Consider the following 6,744-nt stretch of genomic DNA (forward strand, 5'->3'; position numbering starts at 1 on the left):
AACGATAATGAAGAAAATTTAATCTGGAGTGTCTATGGAAGATGATCTAAAGGACAGATTGGTATGAATAATAAAGATGCTACACAAAAAATTAAGAACTGACATGAAAAGGCAATTCTTAACTACTCTGAAATGCTGCCCTTGATATAGTCCAATAGTGTATAAAAACAAGCACCTCTTGGGTGTTGGACTCCACAAGGAGCTACCGTTTCTGCAGATGTAAATGCTCTAAATTGCTTTTACTTTAAAGAAGTATAGAAGATAATTTCTCTTACAGCTGTAAGCAACATCTGACATTGCAAAATGCTGAAAACACACTGAAGAGAGGTTGGAGATTTCAGATATATTCAAGGTGAGCAGGATAACACACAGAGCTGAATATTTATCCAAAAAATAAGAAAATGCAGAACAAGTGGAAATTTGTGAAGCCAACACACTCTGAAGAGCCATTTACTTCCCATTAGCTAGGTATATATTAATCTCTTTCCTCGTAGAAGTTACTATTGATTCCTGTCAATACAAAAAAATCAGGGAAGTGGTAAATGCAGGAGACAAATATTGTAGTCGAATATTTGCAAAGCCTTTAACATAGCTGAGTAGCTCCATGATTTTTGTTAACAGTCAAAAAGAGAATTAAAAATCCCCAAAGTGTCTTTGAAGAAAAAAAGCCATTGTGTTCAATGTTGGTGAAATGTCCTAGATTGACAAGTCATCTATTTATTCCCAAAGCAAGAAAAGCACAAACTGTGCAGTTTAAGCTCTCCAAACATTTGTGGTTGTTTTGTTTGTTGTTGTTTTGTTTTTTTTTTTTTTAAAAAAGAGACTACTTGGAGGAGCAGGGCATAGAATAGGACATCATTACAATGTCCATGAAGGGGCACTAACTCAGAAACTTACTCTGGCTGCACATTAAACACATGCAGTTCGTCATGAGAACATCAAGCAGACCAGTGGGAAAAGTCACCCTTTGCTTCTGTGGAAGACAAATGAGGAGACCTCAGGCAGAGACAGACTTGGAGGGACACAGGCACTTACAGCTGCAGGTACAATGTCATTAGCAAAGCTGTGCAGGAAAAAATGAGTCCTGGAATGGGGCTGTTGCATTTCAGCTGGAGGGAAGTTAATGAAACCATTCGTGAAAACACCAATGCAGAAAAAAATGTAAGCACATGGATATTCTTGGGATCCTTTGAACTTCAGAATTACCTGTGTGTTTGACCAGAGCCCTTGCCCTGAGGAGGACCAGTGCTGTTGGGTGAGGGAGCTTGCGGCACCAGCCCCTGCCCGTCGCAGTGGGGCATCACCTGCGTCACCCCTGCCTCCTGTGGGCTGGGTACCTGCCCTGCGGGAATGGGGGCCCTGAACAAACCCCACGGCCTGTCCTGCTCACACCTCACCAGCCTGCTGGCAGCCACTGGGGCTGATGGAGAAGGCACGTCCAGCTGCCTCGTCCCACAGGGCTGGAGGAGGAGGTACTCCCACCCACACCGGTCCGTGCTCCCTCCTGCTCTGCCTCACTGGGGCCTGCTCATGGCCACTGTTTTACCTCTCAGCAAGAACAGGACTTAAAATGGAATATCGTTAGTGCGGGAAAACCGAAAAGGAACTTGGTGTGAATAGTTATGTATATCTCGACAAGTCATTACGCTGAATTACTTGCATGAGAACGCAGGACACTGTTCTTCCCTGCAGGCCCTGATGTCTGCGTGTCCCTCGGTGCTGTGCCCCAGCGCATCTTCCGCTGGCGGAGACAAGGTTATTCCCTCTAGAAAATGACCTTGAGGGGAAACAACCCCATAACAGTAAATCTTTGTTTTTTAACAGTTTGTCAACAAAGTACTGCTTTAGCACCAAAAATACTGCCAGCCTCTTTCAGCATCTGTCACAACAGCAGCAGCCAGCACTGCCACAAATTCCGGGTTAAGGAGACAGGGAATAAAATGGGTTTGAGAGGGCAATGTGGGACCTGGGTGTCTCGTTTATGGCAGGTCCTTGAATCTGAACCAGTAAGAGCACATGAGAGGAAGGATCCTGCCCCGTACACGTGGGTCTGCGTTCGCTATGGAGTTGGGCTCGGTGGCTGTAGGAAGCAGGGTCTGCTAAGGCAGAGTTATTCACTCTTTCTTTCTTCCGTACCAAATCCTGGTTTGTGAGCTTTCCTTCAGTTTTCCTATCGGTTTTGATGGAACAAAGGTTTGCTTTAATTCACTGAGCTCTTACCTTAGCGGACACATTTTAGATTCAGGGTGTCCCCCTCACTGTAGCTGTTTACCAAAACAGAGGACACACAGCCATACCTGTGTGGGCTCAGACTTAGCATGTAGGAGCACAAATAAATCAACAAGATTTTAGCTATCAACTTCTGCACTCATTTGCTGTCGCAGCACCCAAAGATATCAGGTGGACCAGAGTCCCATTTGCCATACTGTCTGTACCGGTGCCTGTCTCTTGGCCTGGAAAAGACATAGGGGTTCATGGTCTGCTTCCTTCAGTCCCAGGTTAGTTGTGGTAGAGGTCACCTTTTGACATCAGTTGTCAGAAATAACAGTGGGGGCATGAGATGGCTTTAAACCCAAGAGAGAAACAAGTAGGACAGCCATTGCCTGGGAACACTTGTTGCTTCTTGTCTGTGACCGAAGTGAAGCACACGGCCCCCAGCCAGGAGCATCTAACTCAGCTTTCCTGGAGATGTGAGGAGCCACCGGCATTTTTTATGTGTCAGAATTGGTTATATACATTCATATTAATTATATAGCTTCTCTGACATCTAACCTTTCATGGAGTGGATTTTAGTACTTTTTGCCAGATCTCTGCTTCTCAAGGACTAGCATGAACTGGCCAAAAGGATAAGTATTTAATCTTCTAGTGACAGAGCAGACATTTTAATAGTGAGATTGTTTTATACTTAGGATACCTTCAGTAAAGGATATACATCTTCCCAAGGACAAATAATTACTTGAGCAACCTACAGCAATTCATCAATGAGAATGACCCTGAGACTAGTTAAAGTTCATAAGGTGCAACATGAGTCACTATTAGAAAATAAGAGAACTATTTTTTCTCAATAAAACAAGGTGAAAATTCAATAGCGAATAGGCATGAAATATTATGGCGCAAACTAAATCAGAGATGAGTAGATGAAGAATTACTGTTGTTGCTTGTCTGGGAAGCAAATGTGAGACTATGTATTTTGAGTGCTTGAGAGGAAATCTGGTATCTTTGGTAACAGATATAAAGATATCAAGGAAGAACATCCAAATTATTTTAATTTATTACTATAGTCATGGAACTTGAAAAGGCAATGAATAATCCCAGAAAGCATTTTAAGGACTCCACTCTCAAAGTGCTGGTGGTCCAGCAGCCATCACAGAGAGTACAACTGCAAAGCGCACAACACCAGAGGAGAAGCTGTAGGAAATGGATGTGAGTGCATAGGGTTATACTCTGCCTGTTCACCTGCCTGGTCTATATGCTGGGCTGCCGACCAGTGACATTGACTCCTGATGTGTCACAGCTCAGGACGCTCTCTCCTGATGCAAGTCTGGGGTAGGGATGGCCTTGGCAGGACGCCTGCTGCCCCATTCCACAGCCCGCCAGCCTGAAGGCTGGCCTGTGGCTCCTGCTCCCCTCCACCTCCATGTGTCACCGATGGCAAGCGGCAGAGATAGGCGAGCATGAAGCAAGTGACCCCTTTGGGCTTTTTTCCAGCTCTGTGCTGACAGCAGCACAGTCACTGATATTTTGGTCCCAGACAGCTGGACAGGGTCTTGCCCAGCTTTCCAGCAGCTCATCCTTTGCCCAGGAGAGCACCAGCCCAGCCAGGGGAGCATGGGGAGTGAGGCTCTGCCGTTCCCGAGTGCAGGCAGATTTTGCAGAACTACATGTAAAACCTGACAGTACAGTGACAGAGCAGGCAAATATGGCCACTGATCCAATATGTACACTGATGGATTGCACACAGTCTTAAATATTATAGGATGAAGTATTTCATCTAGACAGGAAACTTTAAGCAGGGCACAACAGACATTTTTCTTACAATATTAACAATTTACCATCTGAACTTTATCTTCTCCTTGGATAATAACCTCTAGAGACCGGGCAAAGGAACAATTGATTTAAGATCTCAATCAAAAGAAAGCATTCCTCTTATCTGTATAGCCAAGCAATGAAGTAACAGTCATCTGGCATTATTGTACATTTGTCAGTCCATTAAAAGCGTAGACCCAAAATCTATATATGGAATGTATGACGTGCAGAAATGACTCTTGCAAAAATTTTTAGTGGTTATGAGTTTGCAATCCATGCCTTTCCCTTGATTTCCACAACGTTTACTAAAAAAGGCAAGGGGAAAAAATTTATACTTCCTATAGTCAAACTTGCTTCCCTCTTTCCACGTGCTTTTGCTTGATGATTTCATTGCTACACTGACAAGGAGTGATGTGGTGCACAAGCTGCACTTACCTCCATCCCTCTGCAGTTAGTCAGGATGACCTCACCCACTGTGGTGCAAATGCAGGGAACAACTTCTGTGGGTTTGGAAACAAGGCCACAGCAACTTAGTAGTGGTTTGTGTTGTGTGATTTTGTGTTCTGAAATATTTGTCACTGTCAATTTATCAGTGACCTATTCCTGACAAAGCCCAATGTGCTGGGCTTGCAAACACAGCTGGAGGAGTATGTGACATGGCTCTTTTCAACCCTACGCATCTGCTGAAGGCAGAGGAGGAATTCATCACAACGTTACAAATAAGAAAAGGACGCTGGGCTTGCACTGCATGCCCAGCACTGTGAATGCAGTTTGAAATGCACAAACTAATGATGAATGGCTGATTTTGAAGATGAGCAATTTGATAAGGATTTTCCCCCACATTCTGCCATCTCTTGCAGTACATCTACTAGCATGAGGCAGAGATGTCAAATCCAAACTCTTCTGTGTAGAGGAATTATAGAGGAATGAAGGCAGGTTAATTAACATTGATAACACACAGCTGTGGGCTGGCTTCAGGGGCAGTAGGTTGGCTGATGTGGATAAGGTGCAGCTGTGGCTGGTTCCTGCTAAGTAGTTAAATAGCTCTAAGGGGTACAGAAATGGAGTACTGGATGAAGAGAGACCAGGAAAAAGCAGAGGGATGAGAGAGAGAGAGTGAGCAAGCAAGCAAGCAAGAGCGTGCGTGCCCTGGATATAGGAGAGGCTCTGGGAGAAGCAAGGAGAAGGGGTCCTGGATGAGGAGAGGCTGGCTGGAAGAGGAGCTCAGAGAAGGAAGAATCCAGACACAGCAGAGGTAAGATGCGGGGTGGACTGGCCCAAAGAGGATGGAGAAACAGCATGGGCAGTAGATGAACTGTTGAAACCTTGTGGGGGACTGGCTGGCTGTGCTGGGGCAAGGCGTGGGAGCTACTTACTGAAGTTAACCTGGTATGGGGCGGTAAGGGCCTTGTTGCAGCTGGCTGGTTTTGATAGTGCTGCAACACTGCTGAGTTTTACATCTCGGTATGTTTATTGACAAAATGAAGTATACAACCCCCTTTTTTTCTCTCTGAATGTATTTCTAGCAATTATTTTAAGATGGCTTAAAATCTGTGCAGCCTCAACTGATCTCAACCAGAATTTCTAAAGCAAGGCCCTTGCTCTCCAAGATTTGCTCTACTGTTAATGAATGATGCACTCTCATGCATCAGGTCTGCATTATTGCTGATCCATGCCAACAGTTCTAAGAGCAAACATTGATTCCAGATGTTTTAGTTCAGCAATACATTTGCCATATTAAATATAGTCATTCCTGTTAAAACACTGACTACCTTCCTCAAAAGCTATCTTGAGTGGAAGAACAGCTGTGCTTAGCATGCAAATGTACTGGTGTACCAATAAATTCAGTGACTGATAAGGATTTATCTAAATAACAGAAGTATGAAATAAACCCAGAAATTACCATTAAAAGGAAGATCAGTGTATTTCAGCCTGCACAGAGCTCACCAGAAAGATACCCTGCATGCAGAGCTGAAGCTGCAGTGCTGAATTGGTGAAACCCTGCCCACAGCCTTCGTTACCTTGGGGTTAACTTGGACTACGCTTGTGCTGCTACAAGGACAGGCCTACAGGCAGGTGCCCCCCCAGAGCTGCTTATCTCCCCCAGGACATGTAGAGGCTTCTGCTGCCCTCACCACCCCATGGATCCTGATGTTTCCTACCTGGGGGAAGGTATGTCTGCTCTGGAGCCTTCTCCCTCTTTTGCACAGCCTAGTGATCAAAGGGGCCCTGCCAAGGTCTTCCTCTTCTGCCCCAGATGCTGTGCAAGGAGAAACAATGGTGATGGGCAGGTGTGCCATTGACACCAACTGATTGCACAGGGCTTGATGTGCGATGCATTCATCCAAACTTTGGGCAGGTCTCTGGCATGGTGTGGAGTGAGGTGGCTGAGGAATCTGGTGCAAGTCATGTTTATTTTTAACGTGACTGCTCTGCAATGATTATTGTGTCAAGTTGAACGCACGACGAACTAGTTACATTTCTATTCCAGTTACCATGGTTGCTAATACTTAAAACTGCCTGAGAAAGGAAGAGAATTGTTCTCCCCATGCTGGGAAATGTCTCCCTGGTTCATTCCTGCCCACATAGTGCAACAATGCTGTTGGTCTCAGCTTTGGATGTGAAAGCTGGCGGAGATCTGCCTAGCCGGGTCTGGCAGATGGAGCTTGGTTTCTCATGGTTTATCACTACACTGGCAGAACAAATCTCCTCACCTCT

The sequence above is a fragment of the Falco naumanni genome, chromosome 8 (assembly GCF_017639655.2).
Source record: "Falco naumanni isolate bFalNau1 chromosome 8, bFalNau1.pat, whole genome shotgun sequence".
NCBI classification, from domain to species: domain Eukaryota; kingdom Metazoa; phylum Chordata; class Aves; order Falconiformes; family Falconidae; genus Falco; species Falco naumanni.